The sequence below is a fragment of the Schistocerca nitens genome, chromosome 11 (assembly GCF_023898315.1).
Source record: "Schistocerca nitens isolate TAMUIC-IGC-003100 chromosome 11, iqSchNite1.1, whole genome shotgun sequence".
NCBI classification, from domain to species: Eukaryota; Metazoa; Arthropoda; class Insecta; order Orthoptera; family Acrididae; genus Schistocerca; species Schistocerca nitens.
In genome coordinates, this window is record NC_064624.1 from 148,455,143 (window position 1) to 148,476,376 (window position 21,234).

The window sequence follows — 21,234 nt, forward strand, 5'->3', positions numbered from 1 at the left end:
TGAGAAATGTAATCTGATTAAAATAACTGACTTTGGAAACCCACAGTGGAGTCTCCCTGCAGAAATCTTCCTACAATATTTAATTTTGTGGCTGTCAGTTCAGTTGCTGGGAAGTATTTTATGGAAAGTTTTGATAAATATGAGTTTATGAACACCTTTCCTTCCCAATGTGAATGTTTGTTTAGCATGTTATCTTCTATTACATAAGTTGTTAGGTTTGCAGTTGTGGCCCCTCAATGAAAGAATGATTGCACTGTCCGTGTCTGAAAACGTACCTACTGATATTACAATCTAAATAACTGTATTACTGTTTAATGTCCTGTTCATTCCATATTTTAGTTCGTCTAATTGACTTTACGTGGACTGTATGTCAATCTTCATTGCTCCCACAGAATGTGATGGAGTGTTAACTTTAAAATCTGTACTAAGAGTCATAGTTTTCATTTTAGTTTGTGTGATGTCATTTATCTTGATCTCAAAAGTATTGACCTTGCTATCAGCACTGCTTTCATATTCTTCAAATTTCTGATGCACAAATTGTCATATATATTGATCAGTTTATGTTTTTTGCTTCTCTATAGCCTCTTACCTTTCTGCACCTCACATTATCTCTCATGAATTTAATTTCGCATCCAATATCTCTTCCATCTGCTTAGCCTCTTCTGTCCATTCTGGAATCTAGATACAACACATGTAGAAATACTGCCCACTTTGTTCTTAAGTTTCTCTAATTTCTTCCAAAATAGCTCTAATTTTAACTTCTTGAGAGACGACATTGAATAATGGTTCACAAGTGTTGCATAGTTGACCAGCCCAGCGACGTGACAACAGAACAATGTCGCCGTGCAAGGACTTTGAGTGTGGGAGCCAGCTGGCGCTGAGTTCTGCCACAAAACGTCGCCATTTCAGTGTCCCGTCAGTATAAAGTTGCAACAACTTAACCACCATCAGCAGTATCCAATAACCAGTAATATTTATCCACTCAGGAAAAAAATATACTGATTGCTTAAAGAAGGAGCATTTTACGTTGGATAATAAGGAAGTCACGATAAATTTTATAAGTATTTTATTTTAACACTTACTTTGGAAGTTAATAATTTTCATAATAATCACAGCTGTAATCAAGATGTCATTCGAAGACGTGTTTCATGTGGCAGAGAATGATATATTGAATGTTTGACCTATGTACAAAATTCAAGCTTATGTTTGTTATTATACATAAGTAATTGGTCTTAGTGTAAATTAACAACAAATTAAATAAGGAAGTTAAGGAACACCATAGAGAATAGTAACATCAAACATCATGTATCCATGAAGAAACTGTAATGCCTATTTTGTACAACTAATTACATTTCAACTCTTAGGTATAAGTAAATGAATATTCAGTACAAACTATTTAAGTTAGAAACCTTTATGATTACATAAAGGGAAAAAGTAGGAAAAATCCTTCCGAGATGAATGGGTTCATTGCACTGTTGTAACGTTATCTTTTAAATTAATCAAAATACAGTAACTCAAGACAAAAATTAATAAATGAATCCGGAACCCCAACACATACTGTAAACATTGCCACATATGGTGAATGTGGCTTTGAAATTGGCGATAGTTTTAATGTGGGTTGTAAGGTGTAGTTCTATTTTTATTTTGTTGTATCTGGGTGATAAAAGTAAGTGACTCAGTTGCAGAGTGTGGACAATGTGTGAACCAGGGGACAGCTGATTCGGTATCGAATGTTATATGACTTGCAAAAAAGCTTAGTTTTAAGTTACGGAGGCAGATTCCGGGTGGCTGGAATGCCACTTTCTTGTGCTCTAAAGAATTCAGTGGGGAAGTGCCAGTTCCGTAGCACACTCTGCCACGTCCTGCAGTGTCAAACCCTGGACCGACTTATCTTCACGAGCGTCCTTACAGAGACGTAGGTCATATCTGTCTGAAGCAGTCAGTAGTTTTGCCCATTTCCCTTGCCCTCCGGGACCTCGTCCATGTACATGTTTTAGAGGAGGGAATGGTGGGTAGTGGCAGCCTTTCTGTCCAGTGTGGGGACACAGCCACTGGCAACTTCTGCGGTGTCGTGCTGCAGCTGCATAATGGCAAAGACGGGCCTCCCGGCTGCCAGTATTACACTGTGTGCCTTCATCTTGCCATCTCTGGCAACTGTGTGAGGAACGGAGCACAAAACCACTAAATTTCACGTGGGAGTTGATTAAATTAAATCAAATACGCAGTAAGGAAATGAAAATTACAATTTATTGCTTTTGTCATACACTGTGGCAAATCTTGGTGAAATACACAACAGGCAATATACCCTGGATGGGCTCAACATAACTAATTATGGAAAGGAATGACACAAGTCTTATCAGTAACAAGCATCACGTATTTACAATTCCATCGGGATCTACGAAGGGCTTTTCCGTGCCACAGTATGCACAACATTTTGGTGGCCCATGTTGGAGCATGTGTTTTGCTTCTGAATTTCTCTTTCCAGTGGGGAACTGTGGTTTCAATCACTCAGCGTGTGACGTATTACATTATGAACCTGGTAAGCCAGTCACATTTCTAGTATGTACCAAACCAGTTACAACCTTACTTCTTAATTGTTAGTCATAAACTCCTACCAGTCTACATCACAACTGATACATCAACAAAATACCAAAACAGTCTTAACGAGGACCTGCTTGCTGCTTTTCTACCAGTTCTATAAGATATAAGCGTTGACAGTGCATGCTGTATTCCCATCATATGGCATAGCAGTGTTAGGATAAGTATTTTGCTTTATGCTACCATCAGCCTCCTTTCTTTTCACAACAGATACATCATCTAAAAAATTGATAGTAGTTAAAAGAAGTCCTTGATTTTTAAACAGGCTTTTGCATCACTTCTTATTGACCAATCAAATTCCACTCTACTGAGTTCTTTACCATGCTTCATTTGTGCCACACCTTTGCGATCATACCTGAAAGTACCATAACTGCCTATGCCATGTTGTTTTAACTTTTCTGCTAATGGCAGACATATGATAACCTTTCCTTTCCAGACCCTCACACAAATAAAGTACCACTCTTTGTCCTACATTAACATCATCTGTATCTATTTTCCCAGTGTACGTCAACACAAACTAACCTACCTGGGCTAGGCGGCGCACGTCTCTTCTCTTCGTGTTCCTGCAAATGGCAGCCCTATGTAGGACGGAGAGAAGGTGGATTAAGTTCAAGCCATGGCAGTCATCTGAACAAAAAATTGAAAAGGCAAGGTGAACTCAAACAAAGCCACTTTGCATCAAAGGGGTAAATAGCATAATACCAGCACCTGTACCTAATGCCAGGAGCTCTGACATTGCACAAATCAAACTGCCTCTGTTGCTGGCCGTACTTGGGCACCTGAAATCGGGAGGGAAAGAACCTATCAGAAGCTTCTCAACTTCCGATAAAGTCACTTCGTGCTACTTGGTAATGCCAAATTAGTTTTATTTACTAGTATTACACTTCAATTTCACCAATTTACTTAAAACACCTTTGATATTCCTAATATAAATAAAATTAAAGGCCAAAAGCAGATTACATAGATCTCAGTAATATTGGAGCTAAGAAGAAAAGATGTAATATTGAGTTAAAAGTCCTATCTGCCACCAAAAATCTTAAAATCCTCTAGTACTACCAAAAAAGTGAAATGTATACACTATATTCAACACCCATAATATTCCGGGCTTAAGGCACAAGCAGTTCAGAACGTTAAACAAGAAATGAAAACAGCAACACAAATAAAACTGATCAAGATAATAGCTTTGCCATAAATAGTGGAAATTCAGATAATTGGCCACCGAACACTATTGCTTCAAACATGGTGGCAAGCATTGGACCCAATAATAAACTGCAAAATGTAGATGGGTTGATGCACGAATTTTACTTTTGGCAAAAGCATAACCTACCAACAGGTGGTCTCAAAATTACATCGTGCAATGAGAGAGTTGCAATTCTGTTGGCGCTGATCGTGTTCCTTATCACTTTCAAACCTTTATTTTCATTTACCTGTAAAAATTAAGTTCTAAATTCAGGAGATTGTCTTCAAAATATTTTTTCTAAGAACATATTTTTATGTGACCCCAGTTTTTCTAGACATTTAATGAACACAGTTGTGTACATCACATCTCAAGCATTGTCACACCGTAATGAGGTTAGCACTAAGGACCAAATTAGCCAATCTTTATTTCACTTTAAACAGAAGAAGTAATAAAAATCATTCCAAATTACAGTTTTTAATTAAACAAGCATGATCAGCACCTTGAACTTCAGGTTTAATATGTAACTGCACAAAACACTTTGTGCTTTTGGAGAAAGAAATGTGATTCACATTTTCTGCGTTAAATTTTATAATGAAAGGTAAATAATCAGTGCAATAAAACTGTATTTCTTCTGCTGGGCGTAATTCTCCTCTTTTTCTAGGTATGACTCTGAAGTCTGAGGCAGATTATTTATCATAAAGGCGCTCCCCTCCCACTCATTCTTGCAGGAACTTTTTCCTGGCATAGTGTGAGTCAATCTGCTACCCTCGCAATAAAGGGAAGAAGGTCCAACTGCTTTTTCTTATGGATGGGCAAGTTTTCTGCATCTCGTGTATACTCCAAACAACTTTGTACAATGGCACAAAATCAACAGCATGAAAAATAATCTTGCCAGGCCATTGTAATAAACACTCTGTAATAGCTTATTTTCTGAGAGGAAAAAAGAAAAGAAAACAGATCCCCACCACCCATTGTAAGGTTTTCTTTTCACTGTTTCAGGGCTTTTGACTTTCACATATTTATGGCCTTTATCCAAATTCTCAACTTCACTCACTGTGCCTTTACCAACAAAGTTTGAACACAATACAACTAGTGTGCCGTCTGCCCACTTACATATAGTAATGGCATCAGCACTATTGATTTCCTCATAGAAACCTCTGGTTTGTTTCATTATTTTTTTATCGTCTGAAAATGGCAATTTCTTTGCAAACCTGTTTTGTTAGACACCTAGATACCTTGAGATTTCAGAACTTGAAACAGATGATTACAAGACAAGGAGTTGGTAAATTATAATTTATGACCTTCACCTTTTGAGAGTGGAACAGAAAATCCTAAAACAGCATGACCTAATCCAAATTCTCTATAGCATGTAGTATTTAGTTCACTTGTAGCACCTTGATACAAAAGAAAATGGTGCACTGTTCACTATTTCAATACAGCATGGAGACTTTGATTCCCAGTGGGCTTGGTTTGCCCTTGATGTACTGCTTTGCAGAAAACTTCCCAGTGAAAAGAATAATTCCTTCATTCACACAATTTTTTTTCTTCTGTATTAAGTTGATTGCAGTGTTTTCGAATGGCTGTATAGATTGGCATGACTGTAAAATTTGTCCTTATTTTCAGGTGGCTTCTCCAGTCTATTTGAATGAGGCTTTGCCTTGTAATGCATAAGTATTAGTATACACTGCCATGCTACTGAACAGATCACCAGGTACATATCTTTTGAAGTACTGTATTGGTGAACACACAACAAATTCTCCAAAATTTGGAGCTTTGTAAGTTTCTGCAATGATACTTACACTTGTTTTTCCACTTTATGGAGTCTTCACGTGTCACCATTATGTTGTCTCTGATTCTGAGTTGTTTCCATTGCATAAAATGTTCATTTTGGTACTCGACACCTATTCGTCATCTTCAGATATGGTGTCTGTACATATATCATTCTTATCCACTTTGTCTACTCCAACACATTTTGCTTTTACTTCTTTTGTAAATAAATAATTTATTTTTACCAGAATTGTTTCATCTTTTTCTTGCTCTAAGGTATCTTCAGTGAGATCTACAACTATACAGTTTTTTTACTTTTAAATTATCGGACTGTTCACATTGCTTTTTCTTATGTAAATAAGTAATCAGTAACAGTTTGCTGTGATCTGTTTCCTCTCATCTGGTCTGGAGGTCCCACAGCCCCCTTATTTCTGAAACATAAGCACAGTTTTGTATTCCAAAATTTTTCACACTGTTCTCCATTCTGCTATTTGTGGGACATGGCATTTAATAAGTAATTCATAATCATGATTATCTTCCCCCAAACTAATGTCAGATACTCTGCTATTTTCAATTACACCTAGAAACAAGTCCCGTAGAGATGTTTCTCATTCATATTTGTAAGTCAGACAGCACCAATATAGAAAATAAAATCATATGTAAATGCCAGTTATTCTCTTCCCTGCTGCTGATCCACAAATTGAGTGGGAAAAACTAACAAAACTACCATTGGCATGCAAACAAATCTGATTCGCATTTTAGATTATGATATCTATTTTAAATAACTAGGGACCAGGTTGTACACAAATGCATACATTGTATTTAAATGCAGACAGAATGAATTTGCTGAAAATTCCACTAAACTACTGCTAAGTGTTTATAAAAGAAGGAAACTGTATAAAACATCCATAAACAAAATTTTTAACATGCCTATTATAGTAATAAAATCAAGCAGTAATGGCTTCCCATAGAGAGAAAATGCCAGAATATAATTCACTATGTAGTTCACAGACTGCTCACGAGTGCAGCAGCTGCTTGAACATAGCTAAAATGAATGTACACAAATGTGTACAATGGGTTTGGATGCATCTGATATTTTTTGCAAGAGAAATATTAGTGAACAAACTTCATGTACACAGTTGTGACCACCAGGTCCGAAAGGGTTGTTATGTTTATCAGTGACTCAAAGCATAACTCAGAGGCTTTAATATTATGTAGTAACACACAGCTATAAATCTTTTGAAAAGATGCCCTGTGGTGAAGCACAGGCTTATTCATCAAGCAGAAACACAACTGTGTGTTGGGCTGGCCTTCATACAGGATTCTCCACAGGGAACAACAACTTAAGTGCTGGAAGATTTAGTGTGTAAATCCTGTTCATGATTGGTTAACATGGGAAATGTGTATTATATTAACGACATAGAATAGTGGTCATGAAACTATGAGCCACAAGCAGCCTGAATGAAATACTCATGTGACCCATGGTATTTTATAATAAGACTAGGACCTGCCATGACTTTGCACAGGTAGCAATAACTATCAACAACCAGACAACTTGTCTATATAATGTAATTTACTCACCAAGAGGCAGCAGAACGTGCGCGTAAAAGATTAATCTTATGCAAGCTTTTGGAGCCAGTGGTTTCTTCTTCTGGCAGAAGGGTTGACGGGGAAGGAAGATGACTGGAGAGGTTTAAGAAAGGGTGTACATTTTGGGTTAGCACTATTTTGTCTTTGAGTTACTGTCTATAGTTGTGATTAAAATTCAGAGAACAACTTTAGGTGACTGAATATCACCACTTTCATATAAATTAAATGATTTAAGCACCATAAACCACTTGCCGGCATGCTGGAGCGCCAACACACACAAAACCACCAAACTGAATAATATCAAGTGAATCTAATGGCTTCTGAAAAGTGTAGTTTTCTTCCCCACTGACAATCAAAAATACAGGGGCAGTAATACCTGTATTTTAAGACGGTTGGTTGGATGGGGAATTCTGCTGTGAGCTAATGGGAGGATGAGGACCACCTTGTTTGCCCCTACTGTAGCTAGTCAGTTGGGGGCTCATGACACAGAGGTGCTGTCCCACAATGAGTGTGTAAGCTCTTGAGCAAATAAGTCTGATGACCACTGACCTAGAGTGATGGTGTTGTATGTAAATCAGTATGTCAAGAGATTGAGAATCAGAAAAAGGGTCCCCAAAGTTCTTTGTTACTTGATGAAATCTTTGTTTTGGTAACAGGTGTAGCATCAGATATACATTGAACTGGAGTCAACACAAACTTCTCAAGAAGTTCTGTTCAGGCTGTTTCATATTTAGATGCATCTCATTGTTCTGACCTAAAGAGAAGCATTCTGACATTTTACAAATGGCTCTGAGCACTATGGGACTCAACTGCTGAGGTCATTAGTCCCCTAAAACTTAGAACTAGTTAAACGTAACTAACCTAAGGACATCACAAACATCCATGCCCAAGGCAGGATTCGAACCTGCGACCGTAGCGGTCTTGCGGTTCCAGACTGCAGCGCCTTTAACCGCACGGCCACTTCGGCCGGCTGACATTTTACACATTGTCCCTCCCCATTTTGTGGAGTTATCCTCTGGGGTAGTGCACCTGATGTAAAAGCGTTTATTAAGCAGAAAGACTACTGTGTAAAGCAGATAATGGTTATGCTTGCAGAGGTCTTGTTAAGAATCCTGCAATTCTTTCATTTCCCAACACATTTTCTCCATAACAGTGCTAGTTGTCAGTTATAGCAATTTCTTGGTAGAAGAGCAAGACGATTTCCATGCAGACTTTGCCCCTCTCTTAGGTTTCAGAGTGTAGACATGTACTCTGTGTAAAGGTATTCCACAATTTGCCATTCTACATAAAGCAAGGAGGTGGGAATCCCTTCCAGTTCAAAAGGACACAGAGTACATACCTCATTATAGTCTGGTTTAAACCAGTTGTCACTCGACATCTAGGCTCCAAAGTTGTGGCTCTGTTGTGTCAAGTACAGTCTGGAGGCAGCTGCCAAACCACATTGCTCTCCACAGCGACAGAAAATCAGTTTAAAGCCTGCATCTTTCACAAAAATCAAATTAAAAAATCTCAAATTTACGTAGACCTCAGCATGTCAAAATTCTGTTTTCAGTTTTAGTGAGGGAAAGAGTTACGTTAAATTTTGTGAAATAGATTAAATTTTCACATTTATATGCAGCTTCAAACTTAACACACCGTAAGCCCAAAAACAAATGCTCTATGAGCAATACCTTTTTTTACTGAGAATGTTGTTTTTACACAATTGTTTTGCTATTTAACTCATAACAAGTATGAAGTTTAAAGTCTCTATCCTCTACAAAAATAATGTAAGGATTCTGAAATTTAGGATTAGTATTGGTCTCAGTAGTCTCTCTAAACACAGCAGAAATCTCTTTCTTAAGTTTCATTGGAAACAGTGTTACATTGGTTACTGAAATAGAAGGAAACTTTTCCGGATCTGAAATTTCTCCTATCACTGCATATCTGTAAAACTACTACACACATGAAATAACATCTTGGTGTCTACACGAAGTGAAATATATTTAAAAGGCAGTCTACGTTACCATAAGGAGATGATGGGAGGGGGCTGAACAGTATTCCTTAGTCTGACAACAGGAATGAGAAACTGATCCTAATAGTTGCACTCACAAGAATTAATGGAAGTAAGATGTTCATTAAAGTACCATTCTTACGATGGGGAGACACCACATAATTCAGTCAGTCGAACTATCGGAGTCGCTGCTTGTAGTGGCCGATATTATCAATTCTTCGACACACTGTTATCACCCCTTTCACATGGTGCACTACTTTTTGCCAGTCTTCTGGTGTCTCTTTTTCAACTGCTTCCTTCAGAAGTCATTTCACCTCAGTCAATGAACTTTTTTTTAATTTTCTGCAGAAATACGACATTGAATCTGAGCCCATATCAGTTATATTGCATTGAAGTGGCAATGGCAGGCAGGAAATCTGAGCACTTTATGCCCATATTATGTTGCTGTTTCATCCACAATATAAATTGTGTTCTTTGGCATGTGTTGTGACTCAGGTTCCAATATTTCTGCACTTGTCAATTTACTGTCAAACGGTAGATTACATTTTCTAACTAGTAAACAATGTCTTACTCTTTGTTGCCTTTGTGGGCAGTTTGTCTTGTCTACAGAATGATATGGAGTGTTATTCATGACGATGAGTTTTTCATTAAGTTTTGAAGCACAGTTCTTGCAACAATTTCACAAAAGTATTTTGGTTCGTGTCTTCATGGTAGTCAGAGGTCTTGTATGAAGTGAATAACAGTTGACAATTAGAAATGAAACAGTTTGAATTCTCAGCGTGTGCTACAATTCTTTTTCCTCTGCCAACTGGAGTTCCCATGCTACTGTTGATATCATCTCTTCAGCTTTTTGAAACTATGTCCCACATTTACCCATGTTCCCAAAAGCCAAAAGATACAGTCTAAATTTGTCCCTACTAATTCTCTAAGAAAATGGCATTGCCAGGCTGCAATAATTTGGTGTTCCATTAATAGCACGTGGCCACAAATTGAATTATAGTGGAATACTAACCTGATCGCAACTCTTAATAAGGATCATAAAGTATCCTGAAATAGATCCGCTGCTACAATGGTAGCATGTGGCTTTTTGTGCTGGGTACTCCTTCCAAGAATAATACGAATATATCTGATGACAAATCGCACTTCCCGAGGAAGAGCTGAGTTTTGTGACCAGCTTTTCGAGGTGCCTCTTCTTCCAGGTTTTTCCATTTTGGATGACCCACCTGATCCTTCTATGAATTTGTCCTTGCAGATCCTTATCACTGATTGTTTGCTGATTTGTAGAGTGGCTGCAGTTCACTCCACCACTTCATCCATAGGAGGTGGAGGCGTTCCTGCATATCTATCTATCTCTCTCTCTCTCTCAAAATGCTCCCTTGTGGAACACACAAATACACGTGATTGACTGTGTGTAATTGTGCCATGTCCAAATGTCCAACACGTTTTGAAAAGTGTCCTAGGAGTGTGCAGCCTTGGTTTATCCTCTCCAGACTACTTTCAGAAAGCATGTTAGTTTATTCAGGATTCCACCATATTATTCCCCATTCTTTTGGCTACAAGACCCTATTTTCCAGCATAACCTCTGTTCAATGTGGCAGCGTTATGCTACCTTACTGAGAGGACCTGTATACCTCCAAGGCGCCACTCTATTTGTGACACCAGAGTGACCTAGTGGGCACACTCCTTCAAGTACCCCAACTGGTGGATGAGAATGTCAGGACTACCAATAGAGACATCCAGTTGTGCAGCGAGGTGTTCCTCGAATGAGTATCCACACATTCCAACACTGCAGGAGTCACAGGTGTATGTGTGTGTGTGTGTGTGTGTGTGTGTGTGTGTGTGTGTGTGTGTGTGTGAGAGAGAGAGAGAGAGAGAGAGAGAGAGAGAGAGAGAGAGAGAGAGAGAGAGAGAGAGAGATGCCTCAAGTAATTCGATGACAGGCCTCTGCTTGGAGGGCCCCTCCATTACAGATGCCATTTTGAAGGCTATGTATAGTGCCACCACCTATCAGATCTTCATGCAACTATAGGGGCTGAAGCGGGAATATTCCACAATTCCCCATAACAAAATCAGCATTTTTTCCAACTGAAATTGGCCAAGAAAAAAGTATTGCGTTACTTACTAAGTGCCCCTTGTGTAAAATACAGGTGTGCCTAATGGATTAATTCAAGATACAAAAATATATATGAAAATACATTTTTCAAAGTATCCTTAATATATTAAAGCATTATTTTTAGGTCATAAAATTAGTTACCTGAAGATTCTACTTTACAAATATTTTTCCAAATGTAATTTTCCATAAAATAAATAAAACAAAATTGTTACGTTTCAAAAATGTGTTTAGCTTTTTCATAAACATCTCTATATTTTGTAAAAACTAAGTGTGCACTGTCATTTAATCATAATGTATTTATTTTGTAACAACTAAGTACATACTGTCATTTACTCATCACACATTTCAAAATTATTAAAATTATTTTCCTAACTATACATCTTTTATGTTTCATAACTTTGAAATCATAAAAATGTAAGTTCATTTATATTTGTCTGTATTGTTAAAAGCAGAAACTGCTCTATTTATCAGTTTGACTAAGAGAAGCTTTTCGATGCTTTTGGGATGAGCGTGATTTAACTTATATTTGAGTTTTGTGTCAAAAGAGAAGACTTCAGTACACACTTCTTGTGAGCTTTTTCTCATACTGCAGGTACTGTTTGTTTTGTATGAAGGCACATGTGGGGGAACTCTCTTCGATTCTAGAAGAGGAACAATTTCATTTTTTACTGTTCTAATAAATCAGTGTGTGGAATAAACCCTGTGCAATGATAGTGTGCAGAAGGATTTTCGCTTTTTATGTAAGAGCCAGTAACTGATCTACACCTAGAGAGAATACGATAAGCGAGTCATGGACAACTGAAAAGAGTTGTACAATGTATTGTTACATTTTTATTCATCGAACTTTTGGTTAATGTTGGCACTGTCCAAGCGGGACAGATCTGTTCTGAAATAGCAGTGACAAATGCTAGAAGGGTACATTATTAAAATACCAAACTCCAAGAACGATTTTTACATAATACTGGAAAGACTGACATTACAAGTGTGATGGAACAGTCCACAGGTATGCTGGCAGTTCAGTGTCAAACGGGCACTATGGACACTACGAACCAGCAGTACACCTGTGGACTGTTTGATCAACAAATATGTCAGGAGAAAGTGAGAAATTGCAATTTATCAAGAAAGGATCTACAATCAGAGCTCATGTTCCTAAATAAAGGTGGTGGGAATGCTCACTACATTTCGGCTGTTGTGACAAATTATGGTTTTTATATATAAATACCAAGACAGAACGTAAGGCAGTTGTACACCAGTTCACAACATTTACCTCTCAGGTCAGCTGCAATTTGGAATTGTACAGGCACTGGACAAGGATTCGTGAAGTCCATGTGCAAAAATAAATGCCAGAACCTCAGATGTGTGTGTGCAAAAGGAAACGATATTTGGAATTCAAAATGTCATCAGAGTTCTTAATTTCGTTCATCATATTCAGTGTTTTAGGAAAGTCTGTAGTTGTCATTCATGATCTAAATTGTGAAAAACTCCACAAGTTATGGTACTTTTTTTTATGCTTAGCACAACTCATTTTGAGCATGTGTTCTCAATTTAAAGTTCATTGATTCAGATGAATAGTTTTGATGTTTGCATGTGTTATTTTCTGCTTGTCTCCCTTTGCAGATGTCTTAAGATGTTATACTTCAGTTGCAAAATTAGACAAAATGACTAAGTATTTTTAAATGCTGATGTTAGAAATGGCATTTTTGTTTGTCTGCTTAGAGGTATTGTGCTACCTCCGTCACACATGTGCAAATCATCACTTACGCTTTTTGTTTTAGGAAACAAAACATACTACAAAGATACTATGGTTCCACAGAGTGTTTGTTCAGAGGTGTTAGTGTTTTTGGATTACATTACATAGGCTATATAGAGTTGTCAATTGTGAAATTTATTTTAGCACTACTAAGTACTGAATTATCCATTAAATTTTATACATACGTGGAAATGCATATTGATATGAATTATAATTATTGTAAGCATGAGAAAGAGTAACTCTCCAGTTTGTCATTGAAAATTTTCCTCATTGCTTTCTGTGGTGCACAAAAAATTTAAGCTGCTCCATAAAATTTTGTGCGTGTTTTTTTCTATTGTTGATTTTGTAAATTGGTTATGTATGTTAACAATTGTGTTCACTGTATCTAATTCCTGCCAGTTCCCCCTATGTAGTAGCCTACAGGTTTTAAATGTGCTTTTTTATGTTCTTGAGTCCATAATTTATCATTTTTATTGTTTAAGGCACAGACTAAGTTCTGTTGTTGTTAGTGGAGAAAGCTACTTTCATTTCCTCTCTTAAGTTCGTACATGGCAGTGGAACTGTCAGAAAAATTCATAAAGGCAAACAATCCAAAATAATATGGTGTGTGGCAGACCCAAAAGGGCAAAACTTAGCAAACACAAACAGCAGGTGAAGTACACCACTATTTGGATGTATGACATTATACAACCAGCCACCCCTTTTTTCTGCCATAACTGTTAATGCAACATGCAGGATAGTCTGATAGGGTTGCTTCTCTTTCGTTAATGCGTACATCCTCATTGATGATATCTGCTGGACGTAATGAATGGCCTGCAGTTATTTTGTGTTCTCTAAATTACACCAAAATTATTAGGAAAACAGGATGTATCTCTTACCCATGTGTGGGTAACAGCTTTTAGTACTGTCCTACATGTTGGCGGCGTGTGAACATGCTTACAAGGGAACCTCCCCATCGCACCCCTCTCAGATTTAGTTATAAATTGACACAGTGGATAGGCCTTGAAAAACTAAACACAGATCAATCGAGAAAACCGGAAGAAGTTGTGTGGAACTATGAAAAAATAAGCAAAATATACAAACTGAGTAGTCCATGTGCAAGATAGGCAACATCAAGGAGAAGACAAGCTGAGTCCCGTGGTTAGAGTGAGCAACTGCTGAACGAGAGGTCCTTGGTTCAAGTCCTCCCTCGAGTGAAAATTTTACTTTCTTTATTTTCGCAAAGTTACGATCTGTTCGTTCATTCATTGACGTCTCTGTTCACTGTAATAAGTTTAGTGTCAGTGTTTTGCGACCGCACCGCAAAACCGTGCGATTAGTAGACGAAAGGACGTACTTCTCCAATGGGAACCGAAAACATTTGATTGCAAGGTCATAGGTCAACCGATTCCTCCACAGGAAAACACGTCTGATATATTCTTTACGACACTGGTGACGGCATGTGCGTCACATGACAGGAATATGTTGTCGACCCACCTAACTTGCACACTTGGCGAATGGGTAAAAAGATTCTTCTACGTTGCCAGATTTAGGTTTTCTTGTGGATGTGATAATCACTCCCAAAAAAGTGATGAAAACATAAGAGTTTGTCACATAAACTGCAACAAATGAATGCAACAGTTTCACAGTCACACAGTTTTCCCTGTGCTCTGTCAAAACATACGTTTTTTACGTTTTGAAATGTTTCCGTGCGTAGACCGTCAAATCCTGAATATGTCCAAGCAAATCTGAACATGTCCTGGAATTTTGGAGAGCAAAGTTGATTATGTGTGAGTGCCTGAACTTTGATAATTATCTGAAAGTAAAAAATTAAACTTTTCACCCGAGGGAAGATTTGAACCAAGGACCTCTCGTTCCGCAGCTGCTCACGCTAACCACGGGACCACGGCGCTCATAAGCTGACACTGTCCTTGATGTTGCCTACCTTGCGCATGGCCTACTCAGTTTGTATATTTTGCTTATTTTTTTCATAGTTCCACACAACTTCTTCCTGTTTTCTCGATTGATCTGTGTTCAGTTTTTCAAGGCCTATCCCTGTGCCAACTTATAACTAAATCTGAGGGGGGTGCGATGGGGAGGTTCCCTTGTTAGTTGTTTGGATGGTTCTCTCAATAAAGGTTGTAGCATATAAACATGTCTCATCATGTTGCATGTCATGGGAATAAGTGATGCCATGCAATGTAACACTTGTAAGGATTCTTGAATTTATGTGGCTATAGATAAAATAGTATTTTATTGTAATTGTTTACTGAATTCATTACATTTTTATGTACAATTTTAACATGAAGTTTTATGATAGGTAGTAAAATCAATGTTTACTATCCAGTGTGACAAACAGGTTAGCTGTGTGAATGTACCAGTAAGAGCAGTGTCAGTTGGACTCACGCTCGTACATGCCAAAGTTATCTGGCAATGTGTGCTATAATTACATTGACACTACATGATTATAACAGTAAGTAATCAGGGGATTGGAATTACGCACAATTGTGAGATGGCTTTCGATCAGTGTACTGTTTAGCTGATTCTTGTAGCATTCGCATATATAGCGCTGATTTTGCAGTGTTAAAATTCTAGATATACACTAAAAAAGATGATTAAAACTGATGCTGACCAACTTTCTGTCCTGTGTCGCATGTCAGAAGTAAGTTTGGTGGTCCCGCAGGGTCAGGGATTTTCTCTGCCTCGTGATGACTGGGTGTTGTGTGATGTCCTTAGGTTAGTTAGGTTTAAGTAGTTCTAAGTTCTAGGGGACTGATGACCATAGCTGTTAAGTCCCATAGTGCTCAGAGCCATTTAAGTTTGGTGTAGAGTGTTTGGAACCATAATACCTGTCACACTAATGGCACGTCACATCCATGTTTCCACATCTTGTAGTCTCTCGATGTAGCTGATGGGAATACTGAGAAACTCAAATTGACTGTTCTGAGAGTTCACACAGGCTAATAAATGCAGCTGTGCCTCAATGTAGAAAAGGAATGAGCACGTGCAGACCGAAGTTCCATCGTGAAGAAGCTGCAGTAGCCAGTCACATAACTGACAGTGTCTGAATGGCCAGTTGCTCTGTTACACTCTACAAGGTTTCAGTGTGAGCTGGAGCTGCTGACCCAAAGTCTGGAATGAATGGTTCTATGACTTCTCTTGAAGGTCACCCCTGACTCACCTAGTTTGTTGGTTAAAACTGATTCACATACAACCAGTAAGAGCATAATTAGTCTTCAAAAATAAAATATTGGAGCAAATTAATCTTTTTAAACATCACATAGGAATACAACCACAATGTTTACCAAAAATTAAATTAATTTACATATGTGGAACAACAGTAAAAAATTTCAGAAGCAAGCTGAGGAAGAGATGCAGCTGCATATTAACACAAAGAAACCACTAAATGTAGCCAAGTACAGAAAAGTTGGTGGATTGTCCTTCCTGTTGTAAACCTCAGTTGTTTTCAGATTACTGTGGAGCCTCTTCCCACGTACAAGTGACCTTTGCGTGTGATCTGAATGAGACACAAGGTGTCCACCAGTTCACTTGTAAATCGTTCTCTCCCCAGCACCCATTCGCAATTCATTGTCTAGTGGCTAGTGTTGCTGCCTCTGTACCACTGGGTCCCGGGTTCGATTCCTGACCGGGTTTGTGATTTTCTTTGCCCGGGGACTGAGTGTTTGTGTTATCATTTCACCCTCTCCCCCCCCCCTCCCCCCCTCCCAGACAGTGGCTAATTGGACTGTGTAAAATTAGGACTTTGTTCAGGCACTGATGACAACCACGCAGTTGAGCGCCCCACAAACCAAACATAATTGTGATGATCACCACCACTCCTTGCTCCCATTATGTAAACTTTCATTTCCATTCCTCTGTTCCACACATTGTGCTGGTAGTAGTTACCTGTATAATTCCATTTGACTGGTTTCTATAATATTATACATTCACATTGGTTTTCGCATTCAAATCAGTACGTAAAATCCTAAATTCCCATCATTGTGATTTGTGTGGCGACAGTGAGAGAGACACACACACACACACACACACACACACACACACACCATTACATTTTGTCAGTCACTCCTTGTCCCATATGAAAACCATGCCGATGTCAATGACGTCCACTCATAACTGACAGTTCTCAGTTTTGTCCCTGTTGTTGGCAAAACTTTGCTTAGAATATTCATTTAAAGTCAATTGGCAAGTGAAATGTAAGAATGTCTAATATCACCAAGCCAGTATTAGCAATAGTTCTCTATAGTAATTTTTATTTCCAGTACTAAAAGTTACAAAAGATAATATAATGGTTGCATAAAATAGTTTGTTTTCAACCAGAAAAAAAGAGATAAATGGACAAAAACTCAATTGTTTTGCGGACATTCGAATGACACAAAATTGGCAACTGCCAAAATACTGTAATTCATACCTTAACTGAAACTTCCCCATTATTAAACAGCATTTTTCCATTAACAGAGGTACTCATCAGGTTCAACTACACTAATATTATTAGGCTGACCAGAAGTTCTGCTGCCCCCAGAAAATCATTTGGGACACAGCTGTCCTGCTTTTTAATTGAGAAAAAAAATGAGTGCAATAACATTTCTCACTTAAGCATTTCTGAAAACAAATTTTGTAGTAGAACATTATAGAAATATATATTTTCACAATACATAGGCCTACAACATTTAGTTTAACTAGCTCCCTGCCAGAAGAAAGAGTAGGAGATGCTCAAAACAAAAGTGGGTACTACCTATCCCACCTCCAATGTACTGATAATCCACTTTATGACCTTCAAGACAAGTAAAAGCAAAACCAAAGGCGTAAAGCAGCCCGATTTACATTTCTCCTAATGTGACTGCATCCGTATGGAAGTTAAATTTGTGAATTATGTGAGTAATGCAGTGTGTGTTAGCAGTGCTCATCGAATATTGTTCAGCACGTGTACGCACTTGCCTTGACAATCTGCAGTCAAACGATATGTTAAATATTAGTAAGAAGATATAATCTGTATCCGATTACCAATATGATACATAGCTTTTAGGATTAACAAATTGTACGAAGTATATGACTAAACATTGCAGAAAAATATATCCAAGCTATTAAAATAAAATAGTATGTCAGTGATTATTTCTGAAGAAAAGAACTTTGTTTCTATATTATGTACCAACATTTTCCTTTCCAATTCAAAAAATGAAGATACATTCTCACTATAGGTATTTCACCCACAGCGTTGTCATATTGTTGATTTTAAAATTTTCCCCCTAAGGTAAGTCTTTCCGCTCCCGGGATTGGAATGACTCCTTACACTCTCCCTTAAAACCCACATCCTTTCGTCTTTCCCTCTCCTTCCCTCTTTCCTGATGAGGCAACAGTTTGTTGCGAAAGCTTAAATTTTGTGTGTGTGTTTGTGTTTGTTTGTGTGTCTATCGACCTGCCAGCACTTTTGTTCGGTAAGTCACGTCATCTGTGTTTTTAGATATATGTAGTAAAGAAGTTACGTATAAACCAAAGTGTCCCAGTTTTCTCTTAGAAATCTCGTTAGCCTAAGTATTACTGTAGATGGAAAATGCATTAAAAGTACCACAGCAGTATTGAGCCTTACTTATGGAAGTGAGGCACGAGTGGTGAGAACACAATCGAGAAATCCAGGGCAGTACCGGTCCACCCGTCTGGCTGTCTAGGTGTAAATGACCTAAATGAACAAATGAAGGAACATGTACACCATATGGGTAGAGAAAGGTCCCAGTAAATGCTCAAAGTAACAAATGCACTGGAAGAAGTATTGGAGGACTGTAACAGAACTCGAGTACTGTAAAAGGCAATTTGCCGAATACATGAGACGAACCACCACCGATACGTCACCTGCCATTTCTGACTGAGGACCGTGCAGCGACAACAGCTGGGACCTGCGGCATTTGTGGCTCTCCACAATCCGAGTCATATAAGAAAACACTCCATACATAAGTCTAGTACGTACGGCTGCTCTGATCCCTACTTGACATCTGACAAGACTCGAATCTAATGTGAGGTAAATGCAACAATTTTTTATGTTCCACTTTTAACATGCATGTTTGTTTTGGCTTGTGTGCAGAGCAGCAAATATTGACACCTCGGCATTAAACTATAATTTGCTTTTCAATTCCTAACAATTTCCGTAGATGGTTTAAAAAGAAAAAAAATCACAAGACAAATCTCATCCAGTGTGTATCTTTCGACAATTTTGAACTTACGCCAATAACAACTTGCAAGGATTGTAACACTCTTTAAAACCATTACAATTACAGATGCACTTCTTAGCAGAAGGAATGACTTAACATTGTCGAAATATTCCTAAACATAATAAATTGCTTGACACAGCTTTCCTCAACCTTTTCATTTTAAACGTTTTAGTTCTTCCAGTAATACTGATGTACTTGAATGCCAAGAGTACCTCCATTAAATAATGAGATACAGGGAGAAAGAGCTGTTAAACAGTAGTCAAATCACAGTTTAAGGTACGAATTACAGCATTTCTGTAGGTATCAATTTTGTCACTGCCTGGTTTACAAAACTACACTCCTGGAAATGGAAAAAAGAACACATTGACACCGGTGTGTCAGACCCACCATACTTGCTCCAGACACTGCGAGAGGGCTGTACAAGCAATGATCACACGCACGGCACAGCGGACACACCAGGAACCGCGGTGTTGGCCGTCGAATGGCGCTAGCTGCGCAGCATTTGTGCACCGCCGCCGTCAGTGTCAGCCAGTTTGCCGTGGCATACGGAGCTCCATCGCAGTCTTTAACACTGGTAGCAAGCCGCGACAGCGTGGACGTGAACAGTATGTGCAGTTGACGGACTTTGAGCGAGGGCGTATAGTGGGCATGCGGGAGGCCGGGTGGACGTACCGCCGAATTGCTCAACACGTGGGGCGTGAGGTCTCCACAGTACATCGATGTTGTCGCCAGTGGTCGGCGGAAGGTGCACGTGCCCGTCGACCTGGGACCGGACCGCAGCGACGCACGGATGCACGCCAAGACCGTAGGATCCTACGCAGTGCCGTAGGGGACCGCACCGCCACTTCCCAGCAAATTAGGGACACTGTTGCTCCTGGGGTATCGGCGAGGACCATTCGCAACCGTCTCCATGAAGCTGGGCTACGGTCCCGCACACCGTTAGGCCGTCTTCCGCTCACGCCCCAACATCGTGCAGCCCGCCTCCAGTGGTGTCGCGACAGGCGCGAATGGAGGGACGAATGGAGACGTGTCGTCTTCAGCGATGAGAGTCGCTTCTGCCTTGGTGCCAATGATGGTCGTATGCGTGTTTGGCGCCGTGCAGGTGAGCGCCACAATCAGGACTGCATACGACCGAGGCACACAGGGCCAACACCCGGCATCATGGTGTGGGGAGCGATCTCCTACACTGGCCGTACACCACTGGTGATCGTCGAGGGGACACTGAATAGTGCACGGTACATCCAAACCGTCATCGAACCCATCGTTCTACCATTCCTAGACCGGCAAGGGAACTTGCTGTTCCAACAGGACAATGCACGTCCGCATGTATCCCGTGCCACCCAACGTGCTCTAGAAGGTGTAAGTCAACTACCCTGGCCAGCAAGATCTCCGGATCTGTCCCCCATTGAGCATGTTTGGGACTGGATGAAGCGTCGTCTCACGCGGTCTGCACGTCCGGCACGAACGCTGGTCCAACTGAGGCGCCAGGTGGAAATGGCATGGCAAGCCGTTCCACAGGACTACATCCAGCATCTCTACGATCGTCTCCATGGGAGAATAGCAGCCTGCATTGCTACGAAAAGTGGATATACACTGTACTAGTGCCGACATTGTGCATGCTCTGTTGCCTGTGTCTATGTGCCTGTGGTTCTGTCAGTGTGATCATGTGATGTATCTGACCCCAGGAATGTGTCAATAAAGTTTCCCCTTCCTGGGACAATGAATTCACGGTGTTCTTATTTCAATTTCCAGGAGTGTATCAATTGTTTGTAGTGTCTCTTTTTTGGCAATTGTGAACAAATCTAAACCTTTTTGTGGCAGTATATATTGTTTTAACGTTTAATGTAACAGTTATCTTTCGTAAGTTAGTGTTCATACTGGAAAGACTTACACTTTCGTAATGAGACTGTTGCTGAATAACTGATTTATGACCTATGTTGGCTAAGTGATGACACTACATACTCATTGATCAGTCACCTTTAAATGATTATTATGAGGAAAGTTTCACTAACAGGTACAAAACTTAAAATGTCTATTAGCCAGGAA